Raw genomic sequence first — 24,580 nt, 5'->3', positions numbered from 1 at the left:
ACAATGACTGGTGTGTTCAATGTTTAATGCTTCTTTTCCAGGCATCTGCACACACCAGCAATCTAGACATACCACGCTTGGCACTTGTAAGATAATGCAGGTTGTTAAAGAAGTGAATGAGTTCTTGTTATGAAATTGGAATTTTGTGACCTGTACTTTATCAAAACAAGTTATTGGGTTGTTACCAAATTTAGAAGACATTATTGTTATTTTCAAAATATTAAGTGTTTATGTGTATACCCCGCTAATAGAAGTATTATTTATGATAATTGCCCAAAGATGGAAGTCACTCAAGTGTCTATTGACAAATGAGTATATAAACAAAATATGGTCTGTGCTTACTATGGAATTTATCCAGTCTTAAAAAGGAAGGATATTATTTAATATACTAAAACATGAATGAACTGGTTCTCAGACATCCACTGATTTAAAGTTCACTATGGAAGAACTCTGTAACGCTGAGGCATATCTAAAAAAACATGATTCTTCAAAATTTCCCTCAAGGAATATAGAATCATTTACTTTGGTAAACTTCCTGCCAGGAATAAGGTGCAACTAATTTGTTCAAAGGCTATTGTTTAGAGGTGTGAGTTGGTATAGATTCTTATAACCACTATCTTCACTAAAGAAGGTCATCACACTCTCAGTTATGAGACATGCAATATTGATCTGGTCAATGAATTCTTTATCAAAGGAAGAAGGAGCCGAAGCAGTCAACATTTATATGACATGGTCAACAGTGTACAGTAAAAATCTAGTCAGAGAGATATGTTGATTTTCTTATAGTCTGTCATTATATAGTGAAAGGATCTAAACTGGTGGACATTCTGTAAAATGTTCATTGTTTGACAAATACTCTGGATGCCTTGGAGAGATAAATGCTGCAGAATAGAAAGTAAGTTCTCCAAAACCTTAGGGACTAGCCACATCAGTGAAGATTCTAGGTGTCTGGTGGCCTGAGGAGTATTGAGAGAGGCCTTTGCTCTCAATAAGTTCTAAAGTAAAGAGCAAGTGGGTACCTTCCATTTACTACTACTAAGAAAGAAGATGAGAATTGTTAGACTTTTCTTCTTTTTTAAAGCCTGTAGTCAGTGTATCCTATACTTGAGGATATTTCTTTTCTTTTCTTTTCTTTTTTCTTTTTGCGTCACACCCTGCAATCCACAGGGGTCACTCCTGGCTCTGCACTCAGGAATTATCCCTGGTGGTGCTCAGGGGACCATATGGGATATTGGGAATCGAACTCGGGTCGGCTGTGTGCAAGGCAAATGCCCTACCCGCTGTGCTATTGCTCCAGCCCCATTAGGAATATTTCTGAACCCATTTACTAAGTGACATGGAAGTTTACTTATTTTGAGTTGTCACCAGAGTAAGAAAAATCCTTATAAATAAAGCCGTTCTTCTGCATTTAGACTGCATGAAGCAAAATACTACATGGGCCTATGGACAACGAGGGAGACAGAAAGGGATGCTGAGGAGTAAGTCTAAGAAGCCCCCAAAGGAGAATTCCAGCATTACCTTTCTGGATCTGGAGCAAGGCCCCGCTGTCTTCAGCAGAATATAATAAGTCAATTTACAAATTTCTCTTGATATGGTATTGGCCATTGCTAGAGACAGATTATCTAACTGTGTGTGGATTATCATTTCACCACATGTAAAACTGCCTGTAATGAGCTAGATATCATCAATCCTACCCAAAATAAAGTTTGGATAGATCCAGAAACAATTTGTTATAGAATATAATTATTGATGGGGTTTTAGGAAATCAAGAGGTCACAAACAGGCTGGTGGCCCTGGTTTCCAGTTCATCTACTTTGCACTGATATTTTGACCTTAGTTCACATCAATCACCAAAAGAAGAGATTTGTTGATAGAAAAGAAAATCTAAAGTTGGCTCACAAATGGATCAGAAAACTATATAAATAAAATTACAGGAATTTTCTTCTGGCTCTGAAAGTTATTGATGAGTGAAATGTTGCCACTGGGCAAACTTGCACACCATTATGACATCTGGTTATCTTCTCTTTGTAGAAACACAAGTGACACAAACAACACAATATATATTGATTCTGGAGCAGTGACATGTGACTTGGATTTTTTTAAAGGGTCTCTGAAGTGGTACTCAGGGGATGCAAGGTCACTCCTGGTGATATTTGGACAACAGCACTGGCAGTTTAGTGCTAACATCCATGGATATGGTGCTGTTCATATCGTGTAAAAGTGGGGACCACCAGGAGTACCCCAATGGTGCTCAGTACTCCCCAGAGATGCACCCAGTCTCGCCTGTGCCTGTACTGCTGTATTATTTCACCAGCCCTGTCGTGCCTAGTTTTTAAAGGTCATTGGAGAGAGGACAAGGAGTTCTAAGGGTGAGGTATGTGGATAGACCTATGGGCGAGGTTAAAAAAGGACTCAGATGTACTATATATGAATGCACTTTTAGAACCACAGTAGCAGAACTGCTGAATAACCAAGCAACCAGGATTTCAGCTGACATCAACCCTTGTCCTAGACTTCTGAAGCGAATGAGGAATGGGATCAAACATGGACAAATAATGAAGGTAAAAATGGAGGTTATACGTGAACCAACAGCCTGCATTCACTCTCACCAAGAAATGAAATAATTAGTTCTTTCTAAAAGTCAAATATAAGGACTGGAACAATAGGACAGTGGGTAGGACAGTTGCCTTGCACGCGGCAGACCCCAGTTCAATTCCTCCATCTCTCTCGGAGAGGCTGGCAAGATACCAAGAGTGTATCGCTTGCACGACAGCCTGGCAAGCTACACATGGTATATTTGATATGCCAAAAATAGTAACAACAAGTCTCACAATGGAGATGTTACTGGTGCCTGCTTGAGCAAATCGATGTGCAATGGGATTACAGTGCTACAGTGCTACAGTAAAACTTAGCATCTTACATAGACCAGAAAGGCACTTGTGGAAAGTCTATGACACAGAGCTCTCCTGTCGTCCTGACAGAGCAATGATTCATACTGACTGAGACTGATACCTATTTTGTTACGGGTTTGTGTCTTGTCTTTAAGGCCTCAGCCAACACAATAACCATGAGCTCAGAGAATGTCTGAATTTAGATATGGCAGCACACAGAACATCAGATCGAAAACTTATGTGTTGGCAAAGAAGGTATTTCAGGGGCATAGTACCACGAGACCATGAACTCAACCCTGTAGCCTACCACTAAAAAGCTGAAAACCTGATAGAAAATTGAAAAAGCCTCTGGAGAAAGCAGATGATTCACCGGCTTGAATGTGACAACCAGGGAGAGGAGGTTGCTGCTGCAGACACAGCAGACTTCAGATAAACACTATCATCGCACAGCCTTATCCACAAGAGAAAATGTGGCTCTGGGAAGCAGCTGTGGTAGAGCCGCTTCGCCACTTCCATCCTGTGACTGAGAAGTTTGTTGCCTATCTACAAAATGTTAGATGTCCTGTCTCAAAGAGGTAGCTGCTTCCACCAAGGAGCAGGGTGAAGGTTCTGGTACATGTCAGACCATGGCTGCTTTTCTGCTCACATTGATTTCCTTATGTCAAAGACAACTGCCCTGCGCTAGGAGGTGTGGTCAGTCCTAAGGATGGTTAGGGAACTGGGATGCTCTTCTCCATACAGAAGACTGGGAGACTTGTGTTTGTCATTTTTGTGGCCTTCCCCCGGAGTGGCCCTTCATTCTCTTGGGCTCAGTTTATATTTCATTTGAGAAAATAGAGTAAACATGGCTTGATCAGGGTATGGCAAGAAGGGCTGAGATCTTGCAGGGGAAATTGCCAAGAGCCACAAAAAAGGATAACCAAAGGTAAGGGGTGTCTAGAACCTGTGGGAGAGCAGGGAAATAATGATATGACCAAATATGGCACTGGGACCAATGGTAATTCTCCCCACAGTTCCCATGTTTATTAGATTTTTGTTCCATGTTTATTCTCTTTTCTCTGTTTCAGTGCCAGCTTCAAACCATCTCAACAGAAGACGAGAGATTTTTCTTTCAGTATTTTAATTTCAGTGATATATTTCCAAACACCAGATTGATTTGATTTGAGCTACATGACCCTAAGTGATAATAAAATCACCTTGACTACAATTTGAGGTTCAAGTGGAAAGAAAATGGGCAACTAATAAACATTCTATTAGGCACATCTTATACAATTAAAAAAATTTTCAACAAAATTTTTCATATGGATAGGGGTTACTAGGACACATGATTATACTAGGAAATGTATACAATTTAGAGAATCACTGATGGTGGCAGAAAATAATGTAGAAATAATTAAAGATTCTTTGATATTTTTTTATGCTGTCATAATGACCACCATTACTGACTCTGGGGACACATTTTGGAATAAAACGTTTTTGGGACTTGGGTTGTGTAAGAGTGCCAAAGATACCAAATCTAGTAATGAATAATTTGATTCTATACTGTAGTAATGTCAATACTATTCTATTCCATGAACAAAATTCTCCTGAATTAACAGCCAGGTGACATTGTATGGGCACTAATGTATATAGAGCTCTCATGTAATAAGGCTGTCATTATCTTTATCACCATAATGTAAAACATGCCTTGGACTTATCAGTAGATGCTGTTAACTAAGATTGTAGTTAACTCTTTGGAGTTTGATTTTAGCAGTTCTTTTCGGCCCTCTCTGTGATTTTCAATCTCAGAAACCACCAACTTTGTTATTCGTATATTTTGTTAGTTTGCTATGGCTTCAACCATCCTTTCCCTTTTTTCCATGCATGCTTTTATACTGAGACCACTGGGCTCCAAATTCCTCTTTGTAGGGAAATGTAAAATTTCCCATTTGTCTGAAAAAGGTGTGGACTCCTGTGTTCATTCGTGGAGTTTCGGGAGATTGACCCCTAAACTTGGTCAGTGTCTCCTGTCTCATTCCCCAGCTAACAAAGGCTCTCTAGGGCGGTATCACCTTTCTCAAAAGAATGCATCCTGCAAGCAACACTGGCTGCTTGGACAGAAAAGAGACATCAAGCAGCGCGCTGATTGACTTGAACCCAGTACTTGCTCAACAGAAGCCCTGCTCCAGTTGCTGGATGACACTGGCCCCAGGGGTTCCAGTGCGCATGTAAATCAGATGCTTTGTGTGCACAGAGGGAGAGGGCTGACCTGGGCACATGCACGGTCCTCGGAGCAATTTCCTGCTCCTCCATTATCTGCCTGCAGATGATCCACTTTGGGGATTATCTCCAGGAGGGCAGCATCCTTCGGTCCACTTGGCCTCTGCACCATCATTGGTTTTCTCCCTCGTCCTTGGCGCCTGCGTGCAACCTGCGACCCTGCAGTTGCAGGGAGAAAATCAGGAAGGAGCGTCTACTGCATCCCTGGGCAGCTATTTCTGTCAACTGAAAAGGCCATTTAAGCAAAAACACTTAATTACCTTTCCTCCTTCCTGCAACCCCTGGGAAAGTAGGAGCCAGTCAGATAATGAGCTTAGAGAGTGAGCAGCTTGGCGAGGGCTGAGATTTTCATCAGGCTGAGGGGTGACCTCATCCGATCCCATCACAGAATGGGGAGCAGAGAGAAGAGCAAGAGGGTGAATAAACAGGCTGCTCTGAGTTTAGCTTCATTATTTCACCTGTCACGTTGCAAATTCCTAGAATATGAGAGTTTCTAATTCACAGGTGAAAGAAACAGTAAAAGCTGTGTTAGTGGTTGGTTGTTGTTTCTTTTGGTTAGAGGCTAATTTCTACCATCTGGGGTGCAAAGAACCACCCCCTTCCCTCAGCTGAACAGCTTTCCTGCACTGGTGTTGTCAGTCTACTCAACCCTGAGGGGCTCGGGGGTTCTGCTGATAAAATGAGAGCACTGGAAATGGAGGGACTAAAAGAGATCTTTAAATTCTAGAAAGTGAAAAAAAAATGGCTTCGAGTGGGCAAGGGACATAGAAATTAAGGCACTTGTCTTTTTTTTTTTTTTTTTTGGTCACACCCAGCGTTGCACAGGGGTTACTCCTGGCTCATGCACTCAGGAATTACTCCTGGCAGTGCTGGGAATCGAACCCGAGTCAGCCACTTGCAAGGCAAATACCCTACCCGCTGACCTTGGTTCAAATCTAGCCCTCCATATGGTCCCTCGAGCACTGCTAGGAGTAATCCCTGAGTACCACAAGGCCTGGCTCCCCCAAACAAACGAACAAAACAACCCTAGCCAACTAAAGCAACTGCTTGCGTGTAGAGGGGTTGGGTAGAGGGGTCTCCTTCAAGCCGATGGGCTCCTTCAATGTGGTTTTGTGTTAGGTCCAGCGCTGCGGAAGCGTGTGGGCCAAGTGAGTGGGCACTGCCCCCCCCACCGGGGTTGCCAGGAGCAGTAATTGGGGTACTGCCCGAAGGGGCTCATGCTGTCAAGTGAAAGAGACAGCGTCGAGCCTTTGAGGTAAGAGAGAGACCGGCTGCAAGAGAGAGAGCTGTGCATTTTCAGCGCTGTTAAGTCTTGGCTAGAAAGAACAACAGAGCTCCCGTCTCTGTGGCTGAGCTCACCGAGAGTCACGCTTTCATACCTGCCTGTCTCCGCGTCAGCATATTTCCCGTGCTCTGTTCTCTTGTACCGGCCTTGTGTGGGCCTGGCATTGGCCCTGTGCCAATCTGACCAAGGACGGTGGCCACACAGCTTCCCACCCACGGCTGCAGTTCCGACCACCTGCACCCGTCCAGCTGCCGAGCCCGGGACTGGAGTCCTGGGACTGGAATGTCTGCAACCCACAGTTTCCCTGCTGCCCCGGCCTGCCAGCCGCCTGGGGGCTCGCCTCCTGTTTCCGGTCTGGGGTTGCCGCGTTGCCACAGCAGCCTTGACTCTGTGCCGCCTCCTGGTCCCTTTGTGGATCGTGATTGACTGAGACTCGGAAGATGAGGCAGGAAGGGGCACTCAAGACCACCGCACCCTCACACGAGGATAGAGGGACTGAAAATGCTGCAAGTCAGCCAGGGCCTATCCTGCCAGCTCTGAACACAGACCCCATGCACAGGCTGGAGCTGAGGAAATTGATGAGAACTGACATAAACAAACAAAACAATGAAGTAAAAAAAAAAATAAATAAATAATTTAAAGCAGTACAGTAGAATGTGACTACTGCTCTGGAGAAAAATCAGGGCAGAGAGAGAGCAGGAACCTGAAACACCAAGGGGTTTGTAGCTTTAGATAAGAATGGTGTGAACCGGTCTCACAGAGGAAGGTGTTTGATTAGAAATCGGATGGTAAGAGGAAGGGAGTCATGTAGATAGATATCGGGGCAGAGAGGATTCGTAGCTGGTCAAAGGAACAGCAGGTAAAAATGCCTGGAGACATCACCCTGCTGGGTGGGTGACAGGAAGTGCCAGGAGCTGGTGTGACAGCAGCTGAGAGGGCAGGCCAGGAGGTCATGTCAGAGAGGAAGTGGAAGAGGTGGCAGCGGCTGATGGGTTAGGGCTTTGCAGAGTTTGAGTTTTGCTCTGAGTTCAGGGTCCCTTCAGGATTTTGACCAGAGAGAGTGATTATTTGTTTACAAATAATTCCGGTTCACCGGAAGTGGGAAAGCACCAAAAGAGGACCAGGACAGAGGAGGTTGTCCATCCAGGAGGCTATTGAGTCATGCTGGTCAGACATGATATGACTTGATTCAAAATAGCAATGGTGTAGGCTGGGAGATAGGACAGTGGTTAGGGTACATGCTTAGTCACCTCCGCAACATGGTTTGATTCCTGGAAGTACCTGGTTCCCAGACCAACACCTGGCTGGCCCCGGTAATTACTGGCTAGTACCACAGGGCTAGAGTACCCTTGTGCTTTCAGTCCTTGCTCTGAACTGTCATTATTATTGGCTGAGAAACTCAAGTGGGGCCCCCAGGCATCCTGTGAGGCCACCCCTTTAAAAAAGTAGCCAGGGCAAAAGAGGTGAGATGCAGTCTAGACTTAGAGATAGAATAAACTGGTTTGCTAAAAGCTTAGATGTGGCAGATGAGAAAAAGTGGATGCTTTTGAGAGCTTTGATCTGAGCACCTACAGCATGGCACTCTCTGTCATTAAGGGTGAGGAGATAGGGTTGCAGGGACAGCGAGGGGCGGAGGGGAGCAGGAGGTCGGCGCTGCTGGGTGTGTTTATTTGAGATGCCTGTCATCGTCGGAGTGGAGGGATGGAGTGTGGAGCTCGAGGACATGTGCAGATACAAACTCAGACATAAACCCACAGCCAATAGTTGACACTTGAGTTCACAAGGCAAAATGAAATGGGCAGTGAAGTGAAGACAGGAGGCAAGAATGAGGTCATGGCCTGAACTTTGGGGCTTCCAGCGGGGGGAGGTCAGGGAAATGAGGACACGAGCAAAAGGTTTGGAAGGGGAGAATCCAGTTAAGAGAAAAAAAAAACAGGATAGTATGGAGTGTTGGAGGCACAGCACTTCAGGATGGCAGAAGCGATGGTTATTTATGACAACTAAAGTAAGTATTAAAAGTGACAATTGGTCACAGCAACATGGAATCCACTGAAGCGTCAGATTTTCTGAAGAGAAAACCCTCTCCTGTGCAGATTTGCGGCTCTCAGATTTACCTTAGCTATAGGAACGGGGTCAGGGGCCCAGGCTGCTGATCACAGTGATGGCTTCTTGCCACAGGGACTGGTGGAGAGATTAGCATGTAGCCCAGACTCCCAGTCCGGGCCGGTTAGGGTTCTTTCTCATTAGATACTTCTTCCTGGAGCCTCAGCAGTCTTGCTCCTTTGGCTGGAGTGTTAAGGGTTGAAATGTGAGTTTGTTGGCATATACATTTGTAGCCTACATCCTGCCTGTGCTGTGGCCTTACACACACACACACACACACACACACACACACACACACACACACACGCACGCACGCATGCACGCACACCATAGAGTATGAGAGTGAAAGAGACAAGGGAAGGGAAAGTTGAGAGAGAGAGACATATATATAGACAGACAGAGACAGAGACAGAGAGATCTGATATCTGATAGAAGCATTCGAACCAGCCCTAGATCTAGTCCTACCCAAGCTTATTGCTCCCTAGGACCAAATTTTATTTTCCAGTCGGTCGACTGTATTTTAAGTGAGCTTGAATGGGCCTTTGTTTCTTGCACCCTAAAATGCTCTCAGCAGTCCAGGAAGATTTCTCTGAAGTCTGCCATTCAACACGGGGGGATAGTGTAGGGAACGGCCTGTTGCTGACTCATGGGCCGAGCATAGACCGAGTAGGTAGAACTTGGAGCCCCTGGCCAAAGTCGAGCTGCCTTTGCTGTAGTCCTTTAAATGAAACCTTACTAAACAGCCCTTGGATTCAGGACTATTCTTAGCTGCCTGGGATTGCGTGGAGGAGGCTGGTCCAGACAGGACCAAATGGGGTCACTTCCCTCTCTCCTTCTGTGGCAGCCTCTGACGCAGACTCGAAATCTAGGGCAGGTAGAGTTGCGACCACAGAAGCTGAGTGAGGGCATCAGGTTCCACTCGTGACCCAAGAGGTGGCATCCTGTGGGCTACGAGGACTTGGAACTGGGAGTTCCCTGGGAGATTGTGAAAGCCAAGGGGGGGAGGACTGCTGTGGGCTTCGGGGGGGAACAAGGTCAGCATCTAGGGAATGCAGATGAAGTAATGGGGAGCCAGGGCACAGGAAGCAGTTGCTAAAACAAACTGACTAATTCTTCTGGATGAGGTTTCTCTGGCTGGGAGCTGTTTTTTTAAAGGGCCAGGCAGTTATTGCAACTTCCCCAGGCTACCTGGAGCGGAGCACAGTTACCTCCAGTGCTGGCTTTTAGCTTTGTTTCAGGCCGCCTCACCTGGGCGTCATTTGGGGATGTTGAAAGGGAAAGCAGTTTGTGTTCATGCTTCTTTGGGGTCTGTATGCAGGTAACTGGTTCAACCAGGTCTTCTCTCTGGGCAGAGAGCTGAGTCAGTCTTGGGACAAGCTCTCATCTTTGCACCCTGCCGTCTGACACAGGTAAATTTTATTGGCAGTGATGATTCTTGGTTATATTCACGGTTATATATCAAGACTTCAGAGAGCCCTGCTGTATATATGCACCGCAAATCTTGGTATAAATCTTTTCTGTCTAAAATTGTTACCTCATTGCTGGGTTCTATTTTAGGATTTCCTTTGTTCTTGGAGAAGGCACACCCTTCACGCCAACCTTTTCATCTTCTAACTATACTTGAGACTTCCTTCCAATCAGTCACTTTACTCCCTTCATGGACTGTGAAGGATACTAATTCAATAAACCTCATTAAACATAGTGCTGCATGTTTGGGACTTGTGGCATTTGACAAAAGCTGCAGTGAAATGTACTGGTTACTCAGATAATTAAAGATAGTGCACATTCCTTGGCTAAACACACTTGAAGGAAGGGTTCATTTAAAGTGTTTAAGAAAAAGACTATTTTAAATACCCTATAGAACTTTAAGGTGTCCCATTGCATTCAAACAATTGATGCCAGACCATATAAATCGTCGATATTCACAAAAGCAGCATGGCTGGCAGGCAGTGGATGTTTAGCCTACCTATTGATATCCTGCAATAAAATTACATGAGAAATCACCACAATTTACCTAAAAAAATTTTTTTTGCTAATTTATTCAGTCTTCTTTCTCAACCATATAAAGGAAACGTTTTCTAAACATTTACTTCCGTACTTCCTTGTAGGTGGAACACTGATTGCAAGAGAGAGAAATCACTATGCTTTGGAAGAAGAAAGAACTTTCTGGAAGAGTAGTTGTCACCTCAGTCTCTAGTGTTCCAGATGTTCATTGTGACCTTCAGAAAGGTGAACCGGACAAAGTAGCAGAACTAATGGCTGAGTGAGCTCAAGCTGCTATAATGGAACCCACATCTGAGCATCCCACATACGGAGTGCTTCAATCTTGACCATAGAACAGGCCAAGGTGGACGCTTCTACTTGGGCAGCTCTCCTCCAACTGTGATTGGAGAGGGCTCAGGTTCCTCCCATTGTATCGCCCCATCTGGTTCTACATGTGGTTCTCAAGGTGGCCTGTGAATTCAGCTCACTACAGTTAACGTGGCAGAGAACAGCCCATGAGCACTGGTCTTACAGTTTTGTGATGCAGATCTGGAACTAGCACATATCAATATTTTTTTCCACAGGCCAGAGCAGTACTGTTGTGGAGGCATAGCCTCTTCTTCCTGCAGGGAGGTTGGGGAGTGTAATCAGGTGTGTGTCAGTGTGGGTAAGACTGTAAGCATTTCTGCCTTGTACAGTTGTAATCAAGAGTCTTTTGACCGCAGCAGTGGGCAGGTTCTCACTCTGAAAGTATTCAGGCATACTTGTTGGGGCAGGCCCTGAGAGACTGAGTAAATTCTGTTATTAAATTAATTTCCTTTATTTAATGCTCATTTTTGTTTTTCTATTTTTATTTAATTGGCTTTTGGACTGAAATGAAACATCCTAAAGCTTTAGCCTATAATAACATCTTGAAGTAGCTAAAAGAGAGTAAAAGGAGCGTCCATAGCAAAAGATGTAGGCTTGATCCTGTTTTCTTATTAGTCACCTGAAAATGACAGGCTCCACACACAGATATTCTAGTGGCCAGAGGTGAGATCTCTTTCTCTCTCTTTCTTTCTCTCCCCCCCCTCTCTCCCTCTCTCTTGCCTCCATATCATTCATCACAAAGTACCTCCTGACTTTCATAATTCAGGACACTGAGCCCTGGATAGAACATGTCGCCCACACCCTCTCATCCCCATAATATCTCAGTGTCCACCATCAGGGAGATGTGGAAACAAATCTCCAGCTCACCACAAAATCACGTGAAGTGTTGGCCACTTATTTAGTCACTCGAAATAGCATTATTTTGTCGACTATTCTCTTTGATTCTTTATTGTGTGAAAATAGGTTTCGTGTGGGACATGGTAAGGGTTAAGTTAGATATAGAAGGAGAAATCACCTGGCACAGTGGTTGACATCAGCTAGACAATCAATCACTGCCAGCTTCCTTCCTGCCTTTCTCCACTCAGGGAAGGTAAAGCACCCGGGCCTTTGTCAGATGATAAAACCTTTTTGAGGGGACCTGCCCCTCCTTGCTCACCCCGCCTACTTCACGAAGGTCTAACTGCAGCACTGGTCCTTTCCATTCAGGCAGAAATCAGAGTCTGAGGGCAGAGAGGGAGTAGGAGCCAGACAAAGGCGCAATTACCCCCACATGACTGGCTACTAAGAATTCTGGCTGGAGAAAAGGAATTTTCTGCAGTTTGTGCTAATTTTGCTGCAAGCACCCAAGAGGTAAGGCCAGCAGTCAACAGGACAGCCCTGATTTCATTGTTCCAGTGCGAATGAACTCAGCTAACCTCTAGTGTTTTCAATGCTCCATCACTTGCCTCGAATATTTCCTTGATTCATTAGCAGCCATCTTCCCAGTTAGAGAATTTTCTATTGATCAGACTCAGCTCACCCTAGAACACATGTCTCCCTGTGTCTCTCCAGGAAAAAAAATCTTGCCTCTAAACATAGGGTGGGTTAATATGCTGTTTCCGAGGTCGTGCCTGAGTACCTGTTGAAGGAAGTTGAAAATCACTTCTCCCAGCTTTCCTGAACTTAGTTTATGAGAATCAGTTATAATCCTTAAATCTTCTCATTCTTATATAGGCTTATTTCTTACTTAGTTCTGGCATCCCACTTTGAGCCCTTCAGAGGGGGAAAAAACCCTTTGCATTTTTGATACCCTACAACAGATCACCAGCAAGGATGATATTCTGGGATAAATCAGTGAAAGCCTTAGCTGTTTCAGTAGTAATCCGAAAGATCAACAGAAGAAATTGCTTGAAGTGAATGGATAAAATTCTTAGGATAATCCTGCCCAAGCCCTCTAGAATTCTTTTATGATGGCTTTATCTATTTCAGCCTTCCTAACCCTAGGAAGATTCCAAAGCATCACTCCAGTAAATAAGCAGTGCTGGTGGAAAGGTGCATGGTCCTACCAATGGGCTTTGACTTGAAAGCTTTTGTTAGAGGGGTGGTGGGAGAAAGAGCCCCAATGATCTTAAACTGTAGTTTGGGGAACATGTTTTCAAGCAGGTTTCAATGGGATGCAGATACACTGACTTTTCTCTATGCATTGAGAATAGAGAAGGAAATCACTCCGTGGGCCAGATCAGCATCATTCTATCTGGACACGTGTCCAGGGACTGGAGCTGAAGTGGGGACATAGTGAAGGAAGAGCTGCAGGGGATGCTCTGATCTGTCAGGACCATTGTCACTGCCAGGAATCAGAGCTGGAGACAAAAGTTTGGCTGGTCTTTGAGAAGCATGTGAAGTAGACGCTGTACAAATGGCACTGAGTACAACTGTGGGACTAGCTCAGACCATTCTCTTAAATCTTATTTTTAAATAGGAATATTTCTTTCTTAGTCTCCTGTTCCTTGGTTCAGAATCATTCAGAACTTGAGAGCAACCTGACAGAAAAACATTTTTATGAAGGCTATTTCTGATGAAGGACCCAAACCTGTTCCCCAATTATTCATGAAATAAAGGACGTAAGCTGATAATGGAGGTCAAATGGACTTAAATAAACTACACATTTAAAAAGTCTGTACATTGCTAATTTTGCCATGCCCACACCCATGAAAGCACAGAATAAATCTATCATACCAAAAAGTTTCCTCACGGCCTGTATAATTCACCACCTTCCGACACCTTCCCCTGTCCCAGGGTCACCCTTTTTTGAACCTCTCTGTCTCAACCTTTCTTCCTCAGCAAAAGCTGGACTGCTTTCTGTTAGGATGTATTCATTTGCATTTTTCAGAATTTTATATTTTATATAAATAAAATGACAGTATATAGTCTTCTTCGGTGTGGCATTTGTAATTCTTTTGAGATTCATTTATGCTCTCTACACATTTTAAGAGCTATTCCTTTTAGGTTAGAGAGAGAGAGAGAATACAGCAGATAAGGCACTTGTCTTGCTGACCTGGGTTTGATTCTCAGCACGCCATACCATAGAGATTATCCTTTAAAAACATTATTTGGTCTCCCAACCAGTGCTAAGGTGCCCAAAGGCCGCTCTGGCAATTCTACTCCTATGGAGTTTCAATGCAATGGCTCATGAATATGGTGCTTCTCAGACCCTGTGGTTCAGGAAATGCCTGGGCCAATTTGGCAGTGCTGTGGCAATTCATGGCCACAGGCAGTGATGCTTGGGTACCATGTGGTATGAATGATCAAATTGGGGTCAGCTGCATGCAAGGCATGCCCTTTAAAACCTGTGCTCTGTCTCTTTCTGTCTGTCTCTCTATTTGTCTCTCTGTCTCTGTCTGTCAGATTCTCTCTCTCTTTCTCTCCCTCCCTCCTCAGTACCAGTCTATTATTTTTGAGAGCTGAGTAGCATTTTATCAAATAGATATTATACAATTTACTTATGGGGCCAGAGTGATAGCACAGCAGGTAGAGCGTTTGCCTTGCACGCAGCTGACCCGAGTTCAATCCCCGGCATCCCTTATGGTCCCCAAGCACCACCTTGAGTGCCTTGAGTAATTCCTGAGTGCAGAGCCAGGAGTAACCACTGAGCATAGCTGGGTGTGACTCAAAAAGTAAACAAACAAACAAACAAACAAAAAACCCTAAACAATTTATCTATCTATTCAACTGTTCATGGACAATTTGATTGAGCTATTATAAATAAACATGAAGTAAATATTGATGTATATAATATGTAGGCTTTCTTTTCCCATTAGGTAACTGGAGACTGAAAGACTGGCACACATAGAAAATAAACATTTTACTTTTTCATTGGTTTTGGGGATGGTCATCTGACTTTTTTCAAGACTTATTTGTGACTTTACACTTAGAGATCACTCCCGGTGGGCTCAGGGGACCATATGGGGTTCCAGAGATCAAAATCTAGTCAGCCACATGCAAGGCAAGCACCTTACCTGTGTACTATCTCTCTAGCCCATTTTAATGTATTGGTTAGCGGTTTCAATTTTGTTGCACTATTTTAGATTTATTTAGATAGTAGCTATGGATGAGGGTTCTATTTACTCAACATCTTTACTGACAATTATTAAAGTTCATTATTGGTAATTACATACATTCTAATAGATGTAATATAGCATCTTGCATTTTCCTAATTATTAATGATATAAAACATATTTCTATGTACTTTATTGCTTATCTGTCTATATTCTTTAGGGTCCTATGCAAATAGAGCTGTTGGTTTTTTATTTATTATCAAGAACCCTTTATGTATTTTTGATGTAAGGTCTTTATCAAATATTTCCTTGAAAATATCATGTAAGTTGACTTCAACATTCAACAAGTAAGTACTGGGCAAGGCAATGTGATTAGTTCTTACCAAATGGATTAGAAGTGAAGCATATTACCTTTGAATTCAGTTATTAAATGTTATTTGTGCTTTCCCAGGCTCTCTTTTATGTACTTAAGCCAATAATGATCTGACTTTGATTATGCTGGTAAAGATACTGCCCCAAAGATTTCAGGATGACTTTGCAGAGTAGGATCAGTCACGTTATTCTGTTACAAGGTAGGGAAACTAATCTCAGCCCTTACACTAGCTCATGAAAGCTATTTCTTCTTCCTTCTGATTTTAAGCACTTTCCACCAGAATTGGGTTGGTTGGTCTAGGGATGGATACATTAATTTTTCTAGATATGATGATTAAAATTTGAGCAACTAACAAGGTACTTTGCTATGCCCATGGCCTAAGGAGGAATAAAATTTAATTCCTGCTCTTGAGAAACTTATGGTCCAATGGAAACCTTCCTACTTAGATTTGTGTCTAACCAGTATGAAGTTATATCATTGTTTGCTTGGCAGATCACAGGTAATATTTTGCTGAACTTAGAACAACTTAAAAATATGCCAACATTTAACTTCAAATTAACATTTTCCCCCTTGGTATTCTGCAAAAAAAAAAATCCTATTTAGATGAAACTGAAGTTCGAGTCTTTTGTGTAACATATGAGAACAGAGTTTCCGTGACTACATATCTACAGTCCTGTATGCAGTTTATGTCTCCAGGTGTGAAGTGAAATTGGGCATCAGCCACTTACAAAAATTCTTTTTATTGGGGTGGGAGTGGTGGGAGGGATACCGGGACCATTGGTGTTGGAGAATGGGCACTGGTGAAGGGATGGGTACTCTATCATTGTATGACTGAAACGTAAGCACGAAAGTTTGTAAGTCTGTAACTGTACCCCATGGTGATTCATCAAAAAAAATAATAAAAAATTATTTTTAAAGGTACTTAAAATACTCTGGGTTGCTGTGATTCTACTAATTTATTTCTCCCAAGTATCTAACTGATGTTAATAGGTAAGGAAATCAACTCAGAGAGAATAAGGGACTTGATGGAGGCCACAGAACCAGTTTGAGATGGAAACAAGTTTTGTTCAATTTTACTTTCATAAATTTGTTCACAATGATTTATTATATTTTATATTCCAACACCAATCCCACCACAGTTACACCTTCCCACCATTATTATTTCCAAGTTTCCCAGCCATCACACAATCCTGCCCCAATAGCAGGCTCTAAATAATTTATTTTGTATTGCTTGTCTGTAGTACTGTCATCCTGTTGTTCATCGATTTGCTCGAGTGGGCACCAGTAACGTCTCCATTGTGAGACTTGTTGTTACTGTTTTTGGCATATCGAATACACCACGGATAGCTTGCCAGGTTCTGCCGTGCAGGCGGGATACTCACGATAGTTTGCCAGGGTCTCCGAGAGGGACAGAGGAATTGAACCCAGGTCAGCCGCATGCAAGGCAAATGCCCTACCCTCTGTGCTATCGCTCTAGTCCTTTATATTACTAATTATGAATAATTCATTAAAAATTATTTCCTTTAAAAATAGTGTGTGTGGGGGGGGCTGGAGTGATAGCACAGTGGTTGGGCGTTGGACTTTTACGCGGCCGACCCGAGTTCAATTCCTCCACCCCTCTTGGAGAGCCCGGCAAGCTACGGAGAGTATTGAGCCCGCGCGGCAGACCCTGGCAAGCTACCCGTGTGTATTGGATATGCCAAAAACAGTAACAATAAGTCTCTCAATGAGAGATGTTACTGGTGCCCACTCGAAAAATAGTGTTGTTGTTTCTCACCCTGGAGTCATTATGCCCTTATATAAGAGATTACTAATATGTAGTTACATGTTGAGCCTTGTGTGCTAATATTTTCTCAGTCGAAATTGGTTGCCTACTGCTTTACATCCAATCCAACGTGGTGTGCTACTCTGGGTATATCAGTGGTGTAGTTTGAGATGTCACACTATATCAGTGGTGTAGTTTGAGATGTGCTCCAGGAATTCTAAAATTTTGAATGGTGTGATACAGCTGGAGTTAAATCTTTGACTGGTTGGTGACTTTGGGGTCCAGAAGCATCTCTGCAACTTGTTGCCCTCTTCTGAGATTTTTTTTATGAATCTCTGGATTATAGCCGCTTAATTCACTTACATGGTGCCAGAGGTAGTTTGTGGGAGGGTGACTGCCAGGCTCCTGGAAGAATAGGGGGTTGAGGGGAGGTTGCCCATCCCCCACTCCACGAGAGCCTGGAGATTTTGGTCACAAAACCCACATACTTGAGTTTTTCAACAGATTCATTCCTGGATGAGGCTTATCTTGAGCCTGTGGAGTCTGGCCATGAGCAAGGCAGTGATTGGGCTATGGAGGTTTTTAGGTGCCAGGGCTCTGTTTGGGTTCACCAGCCCCACTCCAGGGTGCCCCAGATGAGATTCAGCCTGGTAGGGGGTCTGGAGGCATCTCTGCAGCTTTTTGATCTCTTGCAAGATTTATTTATGAGTCTCTTGGAAGCAAGTTTTGAAACCAATCGTGCTACCTACATCTAAGCCTTTCCTGTAAGTTCTGCAGCCTTCCCTGAGAGCAGAACTGGACTTAGATTATTCCGAATATTGCTTCAGGCTTTTACTTTTCATGGAATAAACAAACTGCCAGCCCGTGCTTTCTCCCACAGCTCCTCAGCCCCAGGCCTGAGACCAACCTCTATTACTCACAGGAACTTGTGAATCAGCATGTTTTGACTTTTGTCTTCAGTCCAGAACCTGCCCTGTTTTTATAGAACAAAACTTGAAGTTCCTTCTGAAAATAAAATGACAGTTGGTTTACTAGGAAAACAAGCCAGAACCCAGGTTCCCACTTCAACCTTATCTGAAGTCATGGTTTCTGGTTGTTTCCTTCCAATACCAACTTGACATCTTGGTAAGGGTGTTCAGACATATCAAACCAGGGAAAAAGGAAAGAGACTCTTTTTCTTGTTGTTCCAGATCAGATAACATTGCTTGATTAGTTCCTCTAGCCTGAATTCACACCGCATGTACCCACATGCCAGCACTTTGCTAAAGGACCATTAGCTGTATTGCTTCCTGTACAATCATTCATATTTTGCCTCATGCCTTCCCTTCGCCACCTGTTTCCGGCTCCTCCCCCTGAAGTAGCAAAATGTTTGCAAAAAAAAAAATGTGTCAACAGGTGAAATTTATAGGAGTTTCCTGGCTCACATGGAGATGTGAACCACAATCATCCCCCAAGGAGAGATTTTCTTACCCAGATACTTACCCGCCGAATGAATACGCCCTGATTCATTCGCATGTAAGTTTGCTAGAGAAATCAGTTATCTTTTTTTGTGGAATCAGTGTGTGTAGCTCCTGTTTGGGAAGTCTGGCTTTGATGAATGCCAGTTGGGATTATTTAGTTGCAGTTACAGAAACATCCAACCCAACCTGGCTGAATCAAAAAGGGAATTGATTGACTCAGAAGCTGAGAACAGGGTGACTTGCTTCAGGCACAATTCTATTCAAGCTTCCAGCATATCAGTAGCACCTGCTTATTTTCTGAATCTTTATTTCTTTGTTTTGCCTTTCATTATGTTGAGCCTGCTAAATCCATGTATTGTCTTATGTTCTAGGTCAAATGTTATGAGTGAGAGTCTCTTTGTCAGTGAAATATCCTAGCATCTCATTGACTCTAACTAGGTCATGGGTGACCCATAATGTCAATGGACAAGGAAATGAGATGCTGATGGCTTAAGCCTGGGTCACAATTTCTAACCTTAAGGTCTGGGTATGAAGTCAGCTTTAAAGAAACTGTCTGGAAATGGGGTGATTGCCGTGAGGACTCTTGGAAGTTGTATGTCGTTTTAATATATTTATATTTATAAAATGATGTGTATGCATCACACGATGTTTTGTCTCCAATTGCACGGGTTATTTGTTCACCTTGAAAATAGCTAGTATTTGCTCTTACAAGAGTTAACTGTTGGTGGGAATGTCAACTGGTACAACCTTTTTGGAAAGCAATACAGACAGTTCTCAGAAAATGAAGAATTAAGCTTCCATATGATCCAGTGTTTTCACTTCTCAGTATCTACCCCCCAGACCCAGAAATACTATTTCGAAAAGACATTTGTGCCTGTTTTCACTGCAGCACTATTCACAATGGCCAAGATGTGGAAACAACCTAAGTGCCCAAGTACAAATGAGTGGGTGGAGAAATTGTGATTTATATACACAATGAAATGCTACTCAACTGTAAGAAAAAATAAAATTTATTGCTCTTGTGGATGGAACTTTAAGATATCATGCTGACTAAAGCCAGTTAGAAGGACAGGGACAGACACTGAATGATCTCTTTCATATGTGGGATATAAAGAAATATAGTAAAGAAACAAATGGCCACAGGCAATAGAACTGGAGAGTTGTTCTTCAGAGCTGAGCTTACCTTGGGAAGGTGAAGGGGTCCTTGAGACACTGGTAGAAGAGAGTAGGCACTCTGGTGGAGAGTGTGGTGTTAGAACAATGAAATGATTATTAGCATTATTATATACCACAAGTGGGAAAGAATTCACATCTCAAACCAGGGTGACTTGAGGAAAGGTTGCTTACTGAATTGACTTTCAAGAGTGAAGATAGTTTGACAAAACGTTGGTGAAGCGGCTCAGTAAAGAAACTAGGAAGTTTTTCAACATCGATACGGGACCACCTATATTCATCAAAGTGAGAAGATCCTCCACTGGTTTGATATTGAAACCAATTACAAAAATCTTTTTTTTTTTTTTTTTTTTTTTTGGTTTTTGGGTCACACCTGGCGATGCACAGGGGTTACTCCTGGCTCTTCACTCAGGAATTACCCCTGGCGGTGCTCAGGGGACCATATGGGATGCTGGGATTCGAACCTGGGTCGGCCGCGTGCAAGGCAAACGCCCTACCCGCTGTGCTATCGCTCCAGCCCCACAAAAATCTTTTAAATATTTTTTCTAAGATGGTTATGCTATTTAGTTGTAATGTGCAACCAGGATGTTTCTGGAAAGAGTGGAATTGTTTATAACAGAAACTTGAAACTTTAAGAAGTTCCTAAGAGTCTTCTATTAGGATGCACATACCAGAAGAAGTTCTCTTATACTATTCTACATTCTAAAGATTTTTTATATGTTTCTCTAAATAAACATCTGGGTATTCGATTTTTCATATTTCTTGTCAACTCTTGACCTCGCATGTTCAAACTTTTAACTACTGAACAATTGTTACTAGTTATATACTTCCTTTCTTCAAACACTGTATTGTTGTCTATCAGACCATCTCTATACACTGCCCATGCATTATTTCATTTGTCCTTCATAACTACTCCATGACATAGAGGCTATTATTATTCCCATTGTGTGCAACATGAAACAGACCTAAGTTAGATATCGTGCCCAAGGTCACAGAGTTAGAGTTGGAGACCTTAAATAAAACAAAGGTTATTTTCCCCTCCGCCCCTGCCTACCTCCCAATAGTATTAGAAGTTAAATCTATAAATAAACTGCTTCATGAGATTATATATTGACTGTGACATTGATTTACATAGGAGAAAGAGAGGAAGCAAGCAGCGGAACAGTCATTTCCCTGGAGAGGGTTGGGGATTTGAAATGGGTAGATCTCCAGAAGGGACTCTGCTAAGGTCCATGAGAAGGTGCTTTGCAGCTGGACTGTGGGAACTCAGAGTGACATCTCAGAGACTGAAACCTGGTGGAGGTTGAATGCAGAGGCATTTAATAGTCATGTGCACTGGGAGAATTGCAAGCTGCTTGAGTTAGTTGGAGCACAGGGTTTTAGAAGCATGGACATAGGAGGAGAAAGCAGCATCCAATCAAAGGACTGATCTGTTTTTATCAAAGGGGATTTGGTCAAGGGAAAAATGTAGAACCACTGAGACATTTTAAGATAAAGTGAATAGATTCCAAATTAGTATTATTCACTGTTAAAAAATTTCCAAGTTTGAATGATCTTGAAAACTTTTACTGTTTAAGTTTTTACTGTGTAAAATCTGAGAAGTATTTAATTAATTAATTTTTTGCCTTTTGGCCACACTCAACTGTGTTCAAGTGTTACTCCTGGCTCTGCACTAAGGAATTACTCCTGGTGGTGCGTGGGGGACCATAAGGGATGGTGGAGATCAAACCCTCGTTAGCTGCTTGCAAGGCAAATTTCCTTACCCGCTATGCTATTACTTTGGCCTCTTAATTTACTATTTTAACTCTTCTTGGCTGGGGTGCTGGGCCACATATGGTGGAACTGGGAGCTAGTTTGGGTGCTATGCTGGGAGTTGACCCTAGTGGTGCTTAGTTTTTTTTTTTTCTTTTTGGGTCACACCTGGCAACGCTCAGGGCTGACTCCTGGTTCTGCACTCAGGAATCACTCCTGGTGGTGCTCCGGGGACCATATGGGATGCTGGGATTTGAACTGGGTCGGCCGTGTGCAAGGCAAATACCCTACCAGCTGTACTATTGCTCCAGCCCCGACCCCAGTGGTGCTTAGGAAACTTCAGTGGTGCCGGTATTGAATCAGGGATGGCTGGATACAGACAAGCACCTTAACCCCTGTGCTATCTTTCTGGCTCTTCACCCTTTTTAACTGTGTAATTTGCTGGCATTGAATATGCTCACAACACTGTGCAGTTATCTCTTCTATTTCCAGAAACATTGATCATTTCTGAGTTTGTGTTGTTAAATAATCTCTCCCCTTTCCCTTTGATGGTCTGTACAGGTCCCTGGAAGCTGCAGTGAAAATGTGGGGAACAGAAGCATATAAAATAGATTAGTGTGGAGAGTAAAGAGTAATGTGGCTTGTGACTTAATTTGAAAGAACAAATGTCAATGACACATTTTTAGGAATGGGAGAGACCATGCCATGGTGTGTGTGTGTGTGTGTGTGTGTGTGTGTATGTGTGTGTGTGTGTGTGTGTGTGTGACTCCTGCCAAATCAGTGAGATCATAGGGATGTTTCATCATTACTAACAGGCCTGTCTATATTTTCTTGAAAAAGAAAGGTAACCCGTGCCCCATATGACTGTCATGACTAACACTTCTGATGACCATCTCATGGGTCTCAGCCTAGCTATCAAATACATGGCAAACACTTCCTGTGTGCGTGATTCTGAGTCAGATGCCAAAAACCCAAAGAAGAGGAGATGACATTGTACACTCCCTTCAAAGGGATTATCCCAAGGATTATGCCTCGGGAGTGAAGAACTTGGGTCTGTGGACCTGTGACCTTAAATCGAATGCAATCAGTGCCCCCACCTAACTGCCCCACCCAACCTGTGCTGATTTTACCTTCACATTACACTTTCCATGGCTTTTGCCTGCACTAATCACACCATCTTACCTAAGACTAATGTATCCTGGTATTAACCCTCAGTCTGCTCATCCCATAATGACAGATACTCCATCTATTTTTTCCTTCATTATTGTCTCTCCAGTGTCTGGTGTAATTCTTGGGCCATGGAATGTGCTAAGCAAGTATATACTGAACAATAATTGTCATAATTATATATGCATACCTTGTGTACATGAGAATAGCAATTATTTATTCAATATGTATCTGGATGGGTCAAACATATGCAAAAGTTTTGAATGCATAAACAAGAAAAACACAACCATAATCTAACCATTTTTTAAAAATTAATTAATTAATTTTGGTTTTGGGGCCACACCTCGCAGTACTCCGGGTTTACTCCTGGCTTTCTGCTTAGGGATCATTCCTGGTGGTGCTCAGGGGAGCATACGCAGTGCTGAGGATCAAACCAGTATCAGCCACATGCAAGACAAACACTTTAACCCCTTTGCTATCTCTCCCCTGTCCTCATTTTATTTTTCTATCTTGAAATCAACAGACTCTTTAAGGCCTTAATACTTTTAAAAAATGCTTAAGACTGCAGAGATTGCAAAACTCTATTAGTCAGGCATGTGAGCTGTACCTTTGTGAGGTCTGGCCACCCACAGCAGTGAGGCCCAGAGCTGTGCGGGGTACCCAAGAAACGATTGTCTCCAGGCTTGTAATGCACGCAGACAGACATCACACTGCTCAGTGCTAATTAGTTCGAAGACTATTAATAGACCTCAGCACTACTCTGAAGACCCATTCTGCCTCCTTGCTCTCAGAAGACAAGCTCACCTCATGAGTCATTGAAAATATTGAGGTCATCACCGTGCTTTCAGGTAACTGCCCACTCTACCTACGATTTACCTACACACACCCATGTCTGTCCGCTCATAGTCCAAGCCTGGCCGTCCTCCAGGAAAGACGAGTTGCCCTCCTTTCTGTCTAGCTGAACCTCCGCCAGAGTCTGCATCCCCCTCCTCTCTCGATCAACTCTCCCTGCCCCTCCCCTACTTCCAATTAGCCGTTTCTCCTGATGCCCTCTGCCCTCTCAACCTATGAATAGTCCCGAGAACAGGTCTCACTCCCCAGGCTTTCCTGGGTTACTGTAACACCCTCCTAAACTTGCTCACATTTTCATTTTTCCCTTAAAGTCAGAGGGCTGGTATTTTTTTATGCAGAATCACAGGCAATTCCCAATGCAGATTTCAATTGCATTTTTTTAGATATAATAGATTATATTAAATTCTTTGGCTTCCCCTCTTTTCTTTCTTGTTTCCTCCCTCCTTCCCTGTTTCCTTCCTTCCTAATTTATTTGCAGGAAGAGGACACACCTGGCAATGCTTAGGACTTACTCCTGTCTCTGTGCTCAGAGAAAACTCCTGGGGGGCTCAGGAACCACATGTGGTGCCAGAGATCAAACCTGGATCAACCATGTGCAAGGCAAGCACCTCAACCTCTACTATCTCTCTGTCCCCCCGAACACAATTCATTTGTATTCCTGAGTACTTATCAGCAGTAACTCATTTCTCGGGCTGGAGTGATAGTGCAATGGGTAGGGTGTTAGACTTGCATGTGGTTGACCCAGGTTCGATTCCTCCGTCTCTCTTGGAGAGCCCGGCAAGCTACTGAGAGTACCTCGCCCGCACAGCAGAGCCCGGCAAGCTACTTGTGGTGTATTTGCTATGCCAAAAACAGTAACAAGTCTCACAGTGGATACATTACTGGAGCCCACTCGAGCAAATCGATGAGCAACAGGATGACAGTGACAGTGACAACCCATTTCTTGGGGGTACATACTGCAGCAGATAGAGCATAGCTGTGCAATATCTTGCCTAGTCCTCAGGCTTGGTCTTTCCTCACACACCTTCACTGCATCTCTCCTACTGACTTATTCCCTCCTCCCTGTTTCTGTTCCTAGTTTCTCTTTGAAAAGTAAGTTCACTGTGACTTCTTT

This window comes from Sorex araneus, chromosome 2 (assembly GCF_027595985.1).
Source record: "Sorex araneus isolate mSorAra2 chromosome 2, mSorAra2.pri, whole genome shotgun sequence".
NCBI classification, from domain to species: Eukaryota; Metazoa; Chordata; class Mammalia; order Eulipotyphla; family Soricidae; genus Sorex; species Sorex araneus.
The sequence above is the reverse complement of the archived record's forward strand: the minus strand, read 5'-3'. Positions refer to the sequence as shown.